The 17,080-nt window shown below is 48.4% G+C and overlaps 1 protein-coding gene and 1 long non-coding RNA gene across 3 annotated transcripts in view; both read right to left on the bottom strand.

Moving 5' to 3' along the window:
- Window positions 1–17,080, bottom strand: part of CLSTN2 (calsyntenin 2) — a 553,125-nt gene that overhangs the window by 157,946 nt on the left and 378,099 nt on the right. The gene's annotated exons all lie outside the window — the stretch shown is intronic.
- On the bottom strand, window positions 6,133–7,221 carry LOC139076211 (uncharacterized). Its single transcript, XR_011527589.1, has 2 exons — window positions 7,101–7,221; window positions 6,133–6,557 (listed from the first exon to the last, which is right to left on the bottom strand). It is a non-coding gene; the product is annotated as an uncharacterized lncRNA (long non-coding RNA).

The raw sequence follows: 17,080 nt of genomic DNA, 5'->3' as shown, positions 1-17,080 counted from the left end.
TTGTGTGCATGTCTATCTCCAAATTCCCCTTTTTATTAGGACACCAGTCATTTTGGACTAGGGGCCCAGGCTACTGCGGTATGACCTCATCTTATCTAATTACATCTGCAAAGACCCTATTCCCAAATACGGTCACGTGCTGAGGTACTGGGATTAGTACGTCAGTGAATAAATTTGGCGGGGGACACAGTGCAACCCATAACAGGGAGGAAGGTGGGATGGCCCAGTGAGTTCATCTGAGGTGGGAACTGCAGAACTTGGCACATTCTAAAGCCTGCCTCACGCTAGCGTCACACACAGCCTGGATGTATGAACATGCATGTTCATACCATGTGGCTGGTTCCTGGGGTGGAGTTCTTATTGGCATCAAAGATTGGTGAGGCCTGGGGAAACTCGCTTATGTATGAAGATGCCTGGCACGTGTCTGGTCCTTAGTACATGACATCCCCCTGTCTCCCACCCTCTGCCCATTCCCTAACTCCCTGTGTTCCAGCCAAGCACGTTTTCTCCTTAGTCCTCTGTAGATTGTTTGCAAGAACCTTCCAGGGCCATGTCTTCTAGGCCCTTCCACTCCTTATCTTCAAGGCTTGACCTACATGCTGCTGTGGTCCCGAATCCCTCCACTCCCCGAAGCCCTCTCAGATCCTGCATCCAGAGGTACTTGCCTGGACTCCTGGAGGGCACTCCATGCCTGGGTCCCTTTATCTTTTAGCAGCTTCAGTGCCAGGGGAATTGCCAGTGAAATATGTCGCCTCTGAGAAGTGAGAAAATCCTGCAGAAGGTGTTTGCCAGAAAGACGGCAAAAGGTGTTGTTTTCGCTTAGCAGATGTTTAAATTTTTATGAGACACAAACTTGTGGAAATCACAGACTTTCAGATGGCTGTTTGCTATCTGGAGTCACCATGCTTTCGCGGCCAAGGCGCTGGAGGTGGGTGTGGTGTGTGTGTTTGGCTGGGGGTGTGGGGTCTGTATTGGGGATCTGATGGAAGAAATAATGTGTGCTCGTGGACCCAGCATGGCCCCCCACTGGGAGCTTAGCATTAGAAAAAGCCACTCAGCTCCCAGAAGATGCCTCATCCTTGAAATATGTATTTGTCCTTCTGTAAGCCTGAATGGTTCTGTTTTTTCAGCTGCATGCACTTTCCACTTAAGCTTGACTCCAGATGCCCAGGGTGAGGGCATGCTGGGTTAATAAAGTTCTCTCGGGCCAGTGGAGTTATATTGGGGTCTCCTCCTTCCTCCTTCAAACCTGACACAACAACCATATTCTAGAACTGCAATGTCAGGACCAAGTAGGGTCATAAGCATTCCATGACAATTCCTGCCCTCCCTCCCTTTCTTCCTTCCTTCCATAAATATACACTGAGCATCTACCATGTGCTAGGCACTGTGTTGGGTGAAGGATACACGATGAAAACAAAGCCACCTTGGGTCTTTGATTCTGTGGGGCAGGTAGAGCCCCCAAGCTTTCAATCCTGAACTGCACTTCAGTCCTGTGATTATTGACCTTAAGAAGACAGACTTCCTCGGAAACAATGATTCTGCACCTTCACTGCCCATGAGGTTCACCAAGGGAGCTGTAACACATGCCAGTCCCAGGCCTCCCCCAAGAGCAACCGAATCAGACTCTGGGAGGCCCAGGCTGTGCACGCTAAGGCAGAGCCAGGGTTGAGAAGTCAGCCCCGGAACACCCTGGGGCCCCCTCAGCGATCTGTTCACACGTCCTGTCATCTGTAACCCACCCTGGCTAGTTCCTTGGTTAGACTGACAGGGAACGTTTCTGGACAAGACATGGAAGTCGACCCTCCATGAAGTAGAGGACGCTCAGACTGAAGAAACGACCTGACAGCCCCATGGAAATAATCCTTCTTAATTCCCGGAATAAATATGTAGTTTCACTCTTTGATATACAATATACATCTGTAACATAAAATAATCCCATGAAACAACTTTTAGGGGCCTACTGTCTGCCTTCATGGCGCTATCCATGGTGGGGCATGTGTGTCCATCTACAGCCTTAATCCTCCACCATCTGCAATTAGGGATTTCAACTCCTGGAGGTAAAACAAGGCAGAAATGAGTGATGCAGGCTGAGTTCAGGGTGATAAACGGCGGGGAGAGCTGTGGTTATAGAAATGCTAACACTGCACCCAGAGCCAGTGGGCTAGTATTTTGCTCCCACTGACTGTGGCCAAGTAGAAATGGAGGACCTGTGTTGGCACCTTTAGATATTTTGCAGATTTTTATGTGAAATCTCCTGATTTTTAAATATTGAGAGCCAGTCATTTTTTTAAATATTAAAACAAACAAAAAACACATTGGGGGCTGGCCCAGTGGTGCAGCGGTTAAGTTCGCGTCCTCCGCTTCAGCAGCCTGGGGTTCACTGGTTCGGATCCCAGGCACGGACCTACACACCACTCATCAAGGCTTGCTGTGGCAGGCGTCCCCCACATAAAATAGAAGAAGATGGGCACAGATGTTAGCTCAGGACCAATCTTCTTCAAAAAAGCCCCCCAAAAACCCCAACGCATTGGGCAATGCAAGTCAGACCTATCAACTGATCAGATTCAGTTCCCAGACCAAAAGGATGGGGTGCACTGGCGACGGAGGCTCTATCCACAGGCAGACGTTCCGTGGTGGGTCGTCCCTGTTAGCTGATGCTGCCTCCAGGATTAATTGGAGACGTTAGAGGCGGAAAGCCCTAGAGCTGCTGTGCCCCTCTGGCTGGTGTGAAACGCAAGCATGAAGTTCATGAAGACCCGTGACACGTAAATCTCTCTCACTCACCCAGTGTTGACTTATAGTGGCTGCTGATGAATTTTACTCAAGACAACCAGCAGTAAGCTGTAACAACTGAAGTGCCTAGAATCCAACTGATGAATGTGCCAGTTATTCTTCCTCGCCTAAACACTTGGTCTTAGGCGTTGCCAGGTAACAGAGCAGCCACAATTGAGCCAGAAATTCATTCACTTTAAAATCTGCTACTGAACTTCTATTTGAGGTGGGCACTGTGACCCAGAGGGATGGGGAGTCCTCGCCCTCAGGGTCTGCACTGTCCTAGAGTAAACTGTCAGTTAAAATGCCTCCACCTTGCACTGGCTGGGAGGGGGGCAAGGCCACCCTGGTTACAGGACAGGAAGGCATCACTCACCTCTTTCTAACTTCTTGCCTGATTGTTTTTATTTAAAGCTCACATAGAACACTGTATGAAACCAATGAATGATGATGCTATGAAAACTAACTCCAAAATTCCTGTAGCAAATCAATAGCAAACAAGTGGGTTCTCTGGAGAGAAAGGGCAACTTCTCTGCCTTCTTAGCACAGGTAAGACAGAGGCGGAGCCTACAGAGCTGGGGTCTCTGCTGGGTGCTGGCACAGCTTTGTGAGCACTCCCAAGGATCATCTTGGGGGCCTTCAAGCTTAAGTTGAGACAAGGACCTGTTGAGAATTAATAGTGATTTGGAACCAGTAGGAAAGATGAGAATATCTAGCTCTGACCCACTGAGGAGTGGGGTTTGATTCAGGCCAAAGAGTGTGCCCACCAACGGATGGGTTCAGGGTCCCAGCCATCCTTCCCCCAGTGCTGTCTCCTCTAGCCAGGATGGCTTCTGTCCTTCTGCTGGCTAATTCCCACATTTGAGTCTTTCCTCGGGGAGTCGCAGAGGCCCTGCCTCCTCCTCTGCATATCCCCCAAAGCCATCTACCTCCAGGCCAGCTTTAGTCCCCTGAAGCCATCTCCTCCAGGAAGCCCTCCTTGTCCTCTTCTGAAAGCTCTTGCACACAAGCATTTATTGAGTACCTACCGCATACCAGGTGCTGTATCTGTAAATTAGCCTCTTTAATTCTCACCACAACCCTGCATAGAAGGTCTTCTTTATAGATGAGGAAACAGAAGGGCAGAGGAGTTCAGCATGAGATGTGGGGCTATCCAGCTACTAAAAGTGGTAGATCTAGAATCTGGCTGTGTAGTTCCTTCCACTCCTTGCAGAAAATCCCCATGCAGCTGGGATGGGCTCTGAGAGAGAGAAACTGGGGAGATGACTAGGGCCATGTGTCAAGGAGCTGCTGCCAGGGAGCTAACAGGTGAGTGCGTCTGGAGGGCTGAAGGGGAGTGGGTCAGACAAAGCGGGTGCTGGCGGTCACAGCCTGGGGGAGCTGGGGACATCTCGCTTTCTATACAGCACTGCATTCAGCACTTCCTTCAGGACATGTAGAAGAAACCTAGATTCTTTCTTAAAGCATTCTTAAGGATTCATTCTCTTTCCCTCAAATCTTGTTCTTCTCCCTTTATTTTTAATATCTTGATAAATGGAACTACCATCCACTGAGTCTGTTGATGCAGAAATCTGGGAAATTCCTAGATTTTTTCCTTTCCCTCGTCCCTTGTTTCCCATGGAATTACTCCCCGGAACCCCACCTCCTCATTCTCTCACCAGTGTGTCTTTCCCTCTCCTCATGATCTCTCCCCCGAGGCTGGCAGCAGCCTCCGACCTAGTGCCCAGCTCTAATCCGGCTCCCTGTGTCCACCCCCCGTAAGATAGCGAGAAAGTGCTCCCTAGAAAGCCATGCTAATCATGCTAGCCCTGCATTTAATCCCTTCATGGTTAGCATTCACCTTCAACTAATCTGAAAGCTTTTTAGCTTAGCACAAAGGCCTCCGAGTCACAGGGCCCGCCCGCCAGCCTCCCAGCCAGAAGGCTTTGCAGGGTCCAGTCCGGTCTTTTCACATGTGGTGGGTTCCTCACTGCCTCCCTTTGTCTAATCTCTACCTGTAACCAGTCGCAGTCCCAGGAGGAAACAGGACAGGTGGGTGAAGGGACCACTCACATGGGTGAGGTTCAGATGTAGAGAAACCTCAGGGCACGGGGCAGGAGCCAGGGACATAGATAGCACCCCTCAGCCTCTGGGGTGAGGAAGCAGCTTCAGAGACCTGAAGCCAGAGGCTGTGATGACAGGGCCCCCTGACAGGACCTCCGGCCTTTGGTCAAGGCACAGTCAGCCCGCATTGGCCAAGCAGGGAGGATGCGGGGCAATGAATAACGTGATGATGTTACTGTGCTTCCCATGGGCTCCCGCCTGGCCCCACTGGCTGAACCAGCCGGAAGCCAGAGGGCAGGACACAGAGCATGGCAGGAAAGGAGGGCTCCACAGGGCACACGGGGTCCCTAGAATGGAACACCCTGCTCCTCCCTCAAAACTCGGCCGGGCCACCTTGCTGGGAGGCCTGCTTGAGCACCTCCATCCCTGGCTCACACGAGTGCCCCTCATCTGAGCTCCCAGCGCTCCGTGACTGGCTCACTTTAGGCTCTCAGCAAAGGTGTGTGGAGCACGGGCATGAACGAATCTTTTCACATCTCCCTGGTGGCCCGTCTCCCCTCAAACTTGGGTAATGAGCTTCACATATTTACAATTTTCTATCTTAATTAGGCTTTCCTTGATTTGTTTTTCCAAAAATAACCACCTGGAAGCTTCCAAGGTCCTCTGTGGTACAGATTTCAGGGTCTGGAGGGCAAGACGGCGCTTCCCTCCTTGGCTCCAGTGAGGCAACATATTCACGACTGCCTTGCCCTGTGCCCAGACGGAGGTAATGACAGCCCCCAGCAATCACTCTGTCCCGAGCCCTGCACTCAGAACTTACAGGCCTGCCTAACCTACCCAAACATCCTAGGAGGCAGTCACTACTGGTCCAGTTTCACAGATGAAGAGGCTGAGGCTCAGAGAGGTTCCCGACCATCCCTAGTGCCACACATTTACTAAGCGGTAGAGCCAGGAGGCGGATAAGAGCTTCAGGAACTTCATGCATTAAAAATGCTATGGAGGGGCCGGCCTGGTGGTGCAGTGGTTAAGTGTGCCCATTCTGCTTCACTGGCCCAGGGTTCACCGGTTTGGATCCTGTGTGTGGACACGGCACCACTTGGCAAGCCATGCTGTGGTAGGCGTCCCACATATAAAGTAGAGGACGATGGGCACGGATGTTAGCTCAGGGCCAGTCTTTTTCAGCAAAAAGAGGAGAATTGGCAGGAGATGTTAGCTCAGGGCTAATCTTTCTCAAAAAAATAAATAAATAAATGCTACGGAGCCCACAACCTTCCCAGTTCAAAATATAAACAAATAACCCGAAACTAATGCAGGTGATGGAAGTAAAGTAGTTTCTAAGTTCTATAATTCTGAAGATCTGGATGCATTTCTCTGCAGCTGAACTTCTCTCCTTTTTGTGTGTCCCCCTCCTTTGCTGGTGCCTAAAGCACTCCTCAGGTGCCTGTTGGCTCACCTGGTCCCGGGTGAGAGGTGTGAGTCCAGGTGGAGGCTCAGCACCACCAGCTCCCCTCCAGGCCATCTCAGCGCGAGTGGAGTGGAGTGCAGAGTGGCCCTGGAATCTTCCTGCCCAGCCGCAGCAGCCACGCCTTTGTCTTCCCTCCTGCAGATGTTACCCAGGCCCCCCAGCTGACTCCTAGTTCTGTTTCTATTCTCGGTTGGCCAGTAAGAGCACCCTGGAATTCCCAGCACCCAGATCATTGTATCTTCCACCTCTCCCAATCGCCAGCTGGTCTTGGAGGCTGGAAGGGAAAAAGCACAATATGCAAGGAAGGTGCCAGGTGCAAGGACAAATCTCGAACAAGAGCAACCTGGGTTGGAGTTTCGAGAGGGAAGTGACGCCTGCCGGGGAGGGCTCTGCAGGCTCTGGGAAGAGGCAGGGTCTGAGCTGGTGCAGAAGGTGGAGGGGTTTCCAGAGGGAATGAGGTGAGAGTTAAGGCCCAGGGCAGGTGGGACTCAGAGGGGGTGGAGGAGAGAGGGAAGGCAAGGGTGAGCTCATGACAATGCAATGGCCCTAGCCTCGTGGGGTCCTCTGTAGTCTGTCTGAAGTAAACCCTGGGCAGTTTGGCCCACTGCTCACACATTTTAACTGTCTTGGTTTTGATTATATATTTTTCTTTCCGAATATCTGATGCCTGTCTTCTTAAATGCTCTCTTAAGGCAGAATGAATCCTGTCTCCTGTCCTCCTGTGGCTCCCCGTTGGTTTCAGGAGCGACAAGGTAATTAGACTGATTGCTCCAGGCTAGGGCCGCTGCCTAGACCGGAGTGGTCTCCTCCCACTCACACAGCATCTCTTCTTGCCTGGCCAGGCTCCTCCAGCATGAACCATAACCAGTGCCTTCTAGGTGGGAGGGGCGGAAAGGAGTGGTGGAGATGCTGTGCCTCATCCATCCCGCGGGTCAGTTCTATAAGGGAAGGTGTGCACAGTGCCTCTGTGACATGCGGCCTCTGTGACATGCGGCCTCTGTGACATGCGGCAGAGGAGTATTTCAGGCCATCACCGCGAGCTGCTGTGTTCTTTCCTTCCCAGGTCAGCTTGTCTTTAGCCAGCTCGTAGATCAGCAGCCGTTCTGCCTCTGTAGGTGCCAGCCTACCTCTGAGAACCAGGGTGAGGCGGTGGCCTGGGGTGTGGTGCCCCAAGGGCAGAACACCAGCTCCTGGGGAGACCCTTTCTCGCCAGGCTTAGGGTGTGAGGTTGCAGCTCCTTTTCTTTCTAGACATTTTCCAGGCCCTTCCAGCAGCTTTGTGAATCTTTTTTTTTTTTAAAAAAAGAAACAAAGGAGAAAGTTTTTGCTTCGAATGGGCAGCTGTCTGTCTCCATCTGTCTCCACAGCACCAGACCCAGGGCAGAGCATGGGTTGTTGCAGGCTCTCCATGAGTGCCAAGTGGACAGAGGACAGAACCGTGAGAGGAAGCGGGGCTCCAGGGCTCGGATTCTGAAGTCCTAGTTCTGGCACCTCCGTTTACCGTCTGTGTGTATTTCGGTCCTTCGCTTCACCTCTCTGGGCCTCAGTTTCCCCCAAATAAACTTGCTCTCAGAATGACAGTCCTTCCCAGCTCTGCCATCCTCCGTGGGCTGTGGGAAGGATGTAGGAGATAACATGTGGAGGTACTTATTAAATGGTAAAGAGCTCTGCAACAATACCATTTATTTATTGATCAATTTCTGAAACTCTGTGTAAGCCATATCCCACTTTAAAGCTACTAAGAGAATTCTTTGCTTTGGGGACCCTGTAGGGGTTCCTTTGAAGAATCCCTTTGAAATGGGAATTTCTTCCCCTAGCATACCATCTCTGCTTAGGTGAAGGCTCCTGTGAGAGCTGGGGCTGTCCTGGCTCCAGCAATGCAAGCATCCCCACCTCTGTATCCGTGCCAAATGCTCTCGGCCTCCACCAATTTCAGGGGACAGCTATTTATTCATGGATTTCTGTAAGAATGTGCTCATTTATTAATTTCTCCCCTGAGATGATCAATCCTACAGGCATCTCCTTGCTCTCTCCAGCCTCGGTGCACGAGAGGGTCCATGCTCTGCCTGGGACACTGCTCTTCTCTTCCCAGTTCCCTGCTAACTCATACTCATGATTCAGGTCTCAGCTGGCACACACCTCCTCCAGGAATTGTGTGCCCGGTGCCCAGTGCAGGGCTGGACAATTGTGGGCACTCAATCAATCTTCAGTGAATGAATGAGTGAATTTCACTTGGGTTGTAATCCACTTTCCTCAAAGGTAAGCAACAGCATGAAATTCGAATTGAGTACCTTCATTATTAGCTGCCCATGCCTTACCCCATCCCTCTCCTGCTCCTGGCACTTTGGACACAGGCCCCCTTGTTTCACTATTGTGTCCTAACTGACCTTCAAACAGGCTCCAGCCTCACACATACAAGTACTAAGTTGGTCACCACCAGGTCAGACAAGAGATCAAATGGTGCACAAAGGGAAAGGTACGATTCTGGGGACATCAGGCAGTTTCCATGGTAACCACTGGTGTCCCTCAAGCTCCCTTCCTCCACAGGGGGTGGAGATGGAGGGACCCTTTGCTACGCCAGGACAGAACACACCAAACCCCAGCCCCCTACTCTGAGGGCACTTAGGCCAAGGAGAGAGGTCAATGCCGCTCAGGACCCCAGGGGTCTCGACAGGGCCTCTCTCATGGAATCTGGGTAAATGTATCTGATGCCCATGACTGCCTGTTTCACACCTAAACAACTAAGTCCACTCCTTGGAATCGACTTCTGGGAAGGAAGTGGACTAGATGAGTAACTCTGAAAATGTGAGCCTGGAGGGTTAGAATCAGGACTTAGAAAAAGATGCAACAAGGAAGGATCAAGAAGGACATGCATTCATTAAACACACATGGAGTTGTGCTGACGTGGGCCAGGATGGTGCTGGGATCCTGCAGTTTACCCTATCTCCGCTCACAGATGAGAAAACCAGGGGAGGCTCAAGTCAGTCAGGGACATGGGGCTGGTGAAGGTCAGGGACGGGAGAGCCTCCCCGTTGGGTCCAGCCTCCCACTGTTTCTCACCTCCCAACTTGGGCCATTGCAAGAGTGACCCACTTGGTCTTGACCCTCCGAGCTCCCCAGCCCCAGTTGGCCCTTCATTGAGCAATGGGAGAGATCTTTGTAAAATCCAATTTGGATCTCGTTACCCCTGAACTTAAAGTTGCGGATGGTTGCCCATTGTCCGCAGGATGGAGTCCCAAAGGGCTTTGTGTGCCCTTCATATTGTTACCCACCATCCCCGCCTCCACCCACAGGAGCCCTGCTCCAGTGGAATGGAGGCAGAGAGAAACGCAGACAGACGGGATCCTAAATACACGCCAGGCCCTCTGACTGTCAGGCATCTCCACCATGAGCTGCCACTGAACCCAAGCCTGCTATCTATCAGTCATGGCTGAGAAGCAGAAGTTTTGATGTGTCATTTGTCTTTTAGCAACTTAATTGAGGTATAATTTACAGATCTTAAAATTTACCTGTTAGAATATTTCAATGATTTTTAGTAATTTTAGAGAGGTGTGTAACTATCACCACAATCGATTTTGAGAACATTTCTACCACACCAAAAAGATGCCCCTTGTGCCCATTTGCAGTCACCTTGAAGTCTTACACCCCACATCCCGGGCAACTGCCTGAGACGGATCTGCTTTCTCTCTTTGTGAGTTTACCTTTCCTGAACATTTCATATCAATGGAATCATGTGGTATTCTGTCATAATACAGTAACATAAGAGTCCATTGTGACTAGCTTCTTCTACTTAGCATAACGTTTTTGCAATTCATCCACGTCATACTGTGTACAGGTAATGCATTACTATTTATTGATGAACGATATTCTAGTGTATGGATATACCATATTTTGTTTATCCATTCACCAGTTGATGGACATTTGGGTTGTTTCTGATTTTAAGCTATTATAAATAATGCCACTATTAATATTCATGTGCAAGTCTGTATGTAGACATATATTTTTCTTATCTCCTAGATGGATTTCCAAGTGGAGTTTTTGGGTCATTTACGTTTAACTTTTTAAGAAAATGACAAAGAGCGTTCTAAAGTAACTCCACGACTTTACTTTCCTTACCCTGACCCTGCAGTGTATAAAGGGTACAGTTTCTGCACATTCTTGTCAATACTTATTGTCTGGTTTATTATTACTATTATTGTTAGATCCATTTCCAGGAGCCTGAAGTGGTAGATTACTGTGGTTTTAATTCGCATTTCCCTAATGACTAACGATGTTGAGTACCTTTTCACTTTTCATTCATATATCTTCTTTGGTGAAATGTCTATTCAAATCTCTTGCCAATTTTAAAATCAGGTTGTTTGTCTTCTTATCATTGAATTGTAAGATCTTTTTATATATTCTGCATTCAAGTCCTTTATCAGATATATATTTTCTCCAAGTCTGTGGCTTGTCTTTTCATATCCTTATGGAGCCTTTTGAAGCAAAAAAGTTTTAATTTTGATAAAGTCCAATTTATCAATTTTTTTATAGATCATGGTTTTGGTATTATATCTAAGAATTCCTTGCCTAACCCAAGGCCATGAAGATTTTCTCCTATGTTTTTATCTGAAAGTTTATAGTTTTACCTCTTACGTTTAAGTTAATTAATGATCCATTTTGAGTTAGTTTTTGTGTATGTTGTGGGGTAAGGGTATATATTCATCCTTTTGCATGTGGGTATCCAATTATCCTAGCACCATTTGTTAAAAAGATTACCCCTTCCCCCATTGAATTAATGTGGCATCTGTGTTGAAAATCACTTGATCACAAATGTAAGGGGTTATTTCTAGACTCTCAATTCTGTTCCATTGATCTATATTCGTATCCTTCCAACAGTATCCCACTGTTTTAATTACCGTAGACGTAAAGGAAGTTTTGAAATCACAAAGTCTCAGTCTTCCAACTTCGTTCTTCATTTTCAAAAGGGTTTTGGCTGTTCTGTGTCCTTTGCATTTCCAGGATCATCTTGTCAATTTCTGCAAAGAAAGCCTGCTGAGATTTTGATAGGGATTGCATTGAATATGCAGATCCATTTGTGGAGAACTGCCATTGTAACAACATGGAATCTTCCAATCCATGAACTTGGAATGTCACTCCACTTATTTAGCTGTTTCTTATTTTTTTCTCAGCAATGTTTTTATAGTTTTCAGTGTACCAGTCTTGTACTTCTTTTGTTAAATTTATTCCTCAGCATTTTATTGTTTTTGATGGTTTTTTGAATGGAATTATTTTCTTAATTTCATTTTCAGATTGTTCATTGCTAGTATATAAAAATACCATCGAGTTCTTTATACTGATCTTGTATCTGCAAACTTGCTGAACTTGCTCGTTAGTTCTGGTAGAATTTTGTTGATTCTGTAGGATTTTCTACATCTAGGCTCATGTTGTCTGTGAACAAAGACAATTTTTACTTCTTCCTTTACAATATAAATGTCTTTAATATCTTTTTTTTTTTTTTTGTCTTATTTGACAGGCTTAGAAACATCAGTTCAATGTTGAATAGAAGTGTTGAGAACAGACGTCCTTACCTTGTTCCCATTTTATGGGGAAAGCTTTCAGTCTTTCACCATTAAGTATGATATTAGCTATAGATTTTTTGTAAATGCCCTTTATTAGGTTGATGAAGTTTCTCTATTTTTAGTTTGAGTGGATGTTAAATTTTTCATATGCTTTTTCTGTGTCTGTTGAGATGATCACGTGGTTTTTCTTCCTGCTAATTTTGTCCATTTTAATAAGATGGTGTATTAATTAATTGATTTTTAGATGTTAAACCAGTCTTTGATTCCTGGGATAAATCTGACTTGGTCACAGTGTATAAACTTTTTTATGTGTTGTTGGAGTTGATTTGTCAATATTTTGAGAATTTTTGCATCTATGTCCATGAGAGATATTGCTGTGTTTTCTTATGATGTCTTTATCTGACTTTGGTTTCAGGATAATCCTGGCCCTTCATCCTCCTCTGTTTCCTGAAGAATTTGTGAAGGATTGGCATTATTTCTTCTTTAAATATATGATAGACTCCACTAATGAAGTCATCTGGGCCTGGGCTTCCCCTGTGGGAAGATTTTTAATGACTAATGCAATTTATTTGCTTGTTATAGGTCTATTCGGATTTTCTTTTTCTTTTTTTTTTTGAGTTAGTTTTAATTATTTGCATCTTTTAGGGATTTTTCCATTTCATTGACGTTGTCTAATTTATTGACACAAAATTGTTCATAATAGTCCCCCAGTTTGTTGTTTGTCTTTGGTCAATTTCCAGAGTCCTGAAATGGTGGTTTTTGATGATTGTTTTTTTTTTTTTTTTAACTTTCATTGTCCTTTTTTGGGGGAGAGTATTTGCCGAGCTCCTCACTCTCCCATTCTGGAAGTCACACCCTTCTCTTCTGATTTTGATACCACATCCTCATTTTTCAGTGAAGGAGACCTTGTGTGGCCGACTATTTCAGACCTTCAAGTTTCTACTCAAATGACAACTCCCTGAGGGGCTCTTCTTGGCCTCTCTCCTCTCACATGCCTCTCCTCCCCCTCCAGGTTCTCCTCATCACATCAGTCAGTCATTGTTTTATCATAATGCTTACCACTCTCTGGATTCATTCCACTTATTCAGTCATTTTCTCATGTTTATCGTCCACGCCCAGCTCAAGCTTCCCTGCCAGAACGTTAGTGCCACGAAAGCAGAGGCTGTCTGTCCTCAGCTCTATTGACAACTGCCTGGCACATTATCAGCGGAACCTGATAAATATCTGTTGATGAATGGGAGAGTGAAGGAATAAAGAAAGGAAGGATTATATAAATAAATAAAGGAAGGAAGGCGATAAGGGCTCCAAGCTGGGGCACTGATTTCTAGAGCAGTGGTTCTCTAGTCCATTGTTCTTTCTTCCTAAATTAAAAATGTGCTCCCAGGGTGGGGGTGGAGGAAGCAATAGGAGGGAAAAACTAATCTATACCGAGCCTTACTGCCCATGGAGAGGCAGCAGACGTTTCCTGCACATTTCTAAGCCCCCTTGCAGTTAGGTTGGGACCAAGTGACTAGTTCAGGTCAACAGGAGGTAATTGGGAGAGAGTCTATTATGTCTCCACTGCCCTAACTCAGCAAGATAGATATTACTGTGCCCCTTTAAAGATGGGCTGCTGAGGGCCAGAGGTCAAGCAAGATGACCAACCTCGCCCAACTGACAAGAGGTGGAGCCAGCTTTCTTTTAAAACCCAGTTCAAAGGATTTGTGCTCCTTCTGCGTTTTCACTATTCCGGGCAACCTACGTGGAAGTAATTATGTCATTAAGTTATTATAAACAATTAGCACCAGAGCTGGTTTACTGTGAGTTAGGCAGAGGATCAAAAGCCCCATTTCTTTTCCCTTTTCCTTTCTTAATGTGAGTACACATAATGTTTTGCATCAGTGCAGGCCTGGCAAACTATCAAAGTGATTTTTAGGCTGACTCAATTAAAATTTAGGACAGAAGAGCTAGTTGAGTGCGGAAATGGGTTCCTGAGATGACGTTCGTGGTTTAAATGTGAGCCTTGTAGGGAGCGCTTCAAATGCTTTTGCTCGGTCACTCACTCCCCCACCAGCGTGTTTTCTGGTTTGATGTCCGCTATCAGCGGATGCAGAGATGAACAGAGTCAGCCCCCACCCTGAAGAGCTCAGAGTCCAGAGGGAGAGCCGGAACAAAGGCTGCTTTTCCCCACAAACACCAGCAACACACCGCCACCGCCTGTTTCTGCACGGATTCCCGGGGCAGCGTTTGTTGCCAAGGTTGTGAGTGGGTCATGGGGTGATCGCAGACTCGAAGGCGATGCCTTTGAACGACAGGATCTTTGCTCTTGGTGTGGATGGCTGGAGGTCTGGAGGAGGTTTGGCTGCCGGCCCTGCCTGGGAGGGCCATTTGGCTGTGGCCTCTGCTCCTGGGTTTATTCTGCCTCTTGTGCACCTGTGTGGGAAGCCCACTGCTCCCTGGCCTTACTGCATCAGCACCTGCAAAACGGAGGGCTGGGTCAAACTAGCCTTTCCCTCCCTCAGGTGCATGGCAGCTGTGGCATTTAAAAAACATTGTGCTGTTCTCTCACTCCCAGACTAACAGGATCAAAATACGGGAGTTGGGGGGTTTGAGTGATGGGGTGGGTGGTGGTAGAGGATTGACACATCTAGAAAAGCACCCAGGTGACAGTATGAGCTGCCAGGATTGGGAACTAGAATAATATTAATCTAGAATAATCTCTTGGGTCCCTTCCAGCTCTGTGCAGATTCAAGTATGCAAGGCATGACCTGAGAAAGGGTCACAGTCTCAAATGACATTTCCAGGGCTGAAAGGCACTCCTAATGCCCTGCCTGGGATGTGGCCTCATGTTTTCCTAAGTGCTTTCATGCTCATTAAGCAATGCTCTTTAAAGACGAGCACCATAGCAAGACAGGTATTTTAGGCATTTTATAGATGAAAAACACTCCCCCTAAAAGGACAGTTAAGAGTCTCTCCAAGGGTCACCCACTATTTAGCCACATACTGGGACCAGAACCCAGCCAGCCTGTGGACCCCCAGCCCGGAGCTGCCTCCAGGAGCTCTAACTGCTCTGTAAAGCCAAGAAGCTTCCAGAAAGTTTTTCCAAGGGGAGGTAGAAGGGGGTTGGCCACATTTCTCCAAGACTCTGCAAGACTGGAGAGCCGGGTTGCACAGAGTCCTGAGAGGCGGGGACCCGTTTATGGGCCACCTTCTGATACACGGAGCGTGGGGAGCCCCAGCTTGCCCAGCAGGCGCTCCGCAGCCCTCAGCTCTAACGGAGAATCAAAGACAACTGAGCCCACTATGGCGGTGGTGAGAGCAGCCTCTCCGTGTCAGCCTGGCTCCCGCTGAGACAGGGAGAGACAGTCCTGCCAGGGCACTTCACGCTTAACCCCTTGCTACTGGCTAATGGGCTGTCAGAATCCATAACAGAGTCTGCCTTTCTGCCCTGCAAGCCAGAAATGGATCCTATTTTCCTCCATATTAGGTTGCCCAGGGTTTTAGTTCAGCACCGGATTTAGCAGCTCAGATGGAGAAGTCTGAACCCCCCATGCACCCTGGTGGCCCTTGGCCACACTGGAAATGATGGCGCCCAGAGGCTCTCAAACCACGGTCCTCTGTGCTCTGCATGAGACAGTTTGGGTCCCAGATATTCCCTAAACCTCATTCTAAAGGCACGTGGAGAAAGTACAAAATGAGTTAGGCCAAAGAGTCTCCACTCAGCTCTGACCCCTGCAAGCAGCATCTCCTGCAGTCTCTTCTCTTCCTGGGCTTGGTGTCCCTGTCCCTCACATAAAGAGACCATCTTGGGGGCCGGCCCAGTGGCTCAGCGGTTAAGTGCATACATTCCACTTCAGCGTACGTTCCACTTCAGGGGACTGGAGTTCGCCAGTTCAAAGCCTGGGTGTGGACATGGCACCGCTTGGCAAGCCATGCTTTGGTAGGCGTCCCACATATAAAATACAGGAAGATGGGCACAGATGTTAGCTCAGGGCCAGTCTTCCTCAGCAAAAAAAGAGGAGGATTGGCAGATGTTAGCTCAGGGCTAATCTTCCTCAAAAAAAAAAAAGAGACCATCTTGGGTCAACGAGGCAAGTGCTAAAGCGATAACAATAATAAAAATCTCTATGCTGGGGTGGGGGGCACATACCCAAGGCACCACCCAGCCCAGCCTAAGGCCCGGAAGGCTTCCTGGAGGAGGAGACATCAGAGCAGCAGGAGGAATGCACAGTAGGTGCTCCATGAACATGGGTAGGGCTGACAGGGGTCGCACAGCTATACAGCAGCCTCCTGCTAAGGCCTCGCCCTGCTCCAGAGGTACCTATGGATTTTCATTCTGTCTTAAGAACCACAGACAGTCGTCTCACATCTGAGCCAGCATTTGGCGTGGGTGGGGCGACCTGTGATTCTCAGACTTAAGGGAGGTAGAGGGATTTGGGGTGTGGCCTCTCCTGGGCCACCCTCAGGATGGGGCCTCACGAGTCTCTGGGGCTCTGTGCTTAGACCAGACCCTGCTCTCTCTCAGGCCTGTCTGGTTTTTGCCAGGGCCAGCTCAAAGCTGAGACTATACATCCCAGTGTGGGGGAGGGCCGGCAAGGCCCTTTCTGGCCACACTCATCCTCCACCAAGGCGTGTCCCGACTGTGGGCAGCAGGTGCCCTCCTGCAGCTCATCTGACTCCCCGGGAGGTTGGAGACATGGTCATCAAGATGCCAGCCCACCACACTCCAAAGAAGGTGCATCAGCTTTCTGTCTACAGATGGATTTCTGGAGAGGTCCTCAGCTGGGGTCGGAGGAGAGGGCAACACCACAGGTTGTGGCGACCTCTCGCAGAAGGCCTCTGGGGTCTGTCTTCACACCTGCGCATCTGGACGTGAAAGAGTAAGCACCGTAACTATGAGGGTGTGTGTCCGTGCAACAGGGTGTCTGAGTGTGTGCCCATGGAGGGGGCTCTCACGTTGTTGGCCCAGGGGCAGCGTTGAGAAACGTGCGTCAGTCCATCTCTCTGGCCCCTTCTGTCAGGGCATCTTTTTTTTTTTAAAGATTGGCACCTGAGCTAACATCTGTTGCCAATCTGTTTTTTCCCTTCTCCCCAAAGCCCCCCAGTACACAGTTGAGCTGAGTCCCAAGCTTGGATCAGCTTTGCTTTTTACTAACCATGGGGCCTGGGGCCGTGTTTTCTCTAAGCCTCAGTTTCCTCACCTGTAAAATGAGGACGCCAACTACCTGGCTGGTTGTCAGGACTGACACCATCCGTAACGT

The sequence above is a fragment of the Equus przewalskii genome, chromosome 15 (genome assembly GCF_037783145.1).
Source record: "Equus przewalskii isolate Varuska chromosome 15, EquPr2, whole genome shotgun sequence".
In the NCBI taxonomy this organism is placed as follows: Eukaryota; Metazoa; Chordata; class Mammalia; order Perissodactyla; family Equidae; genus Equus; species Equus przewalskii.
The sequence above is the reverse complement of the archived record's forward strand: the minus strand, read 5'-3'. Positions and strand labels throughout refer to the sequence as shown.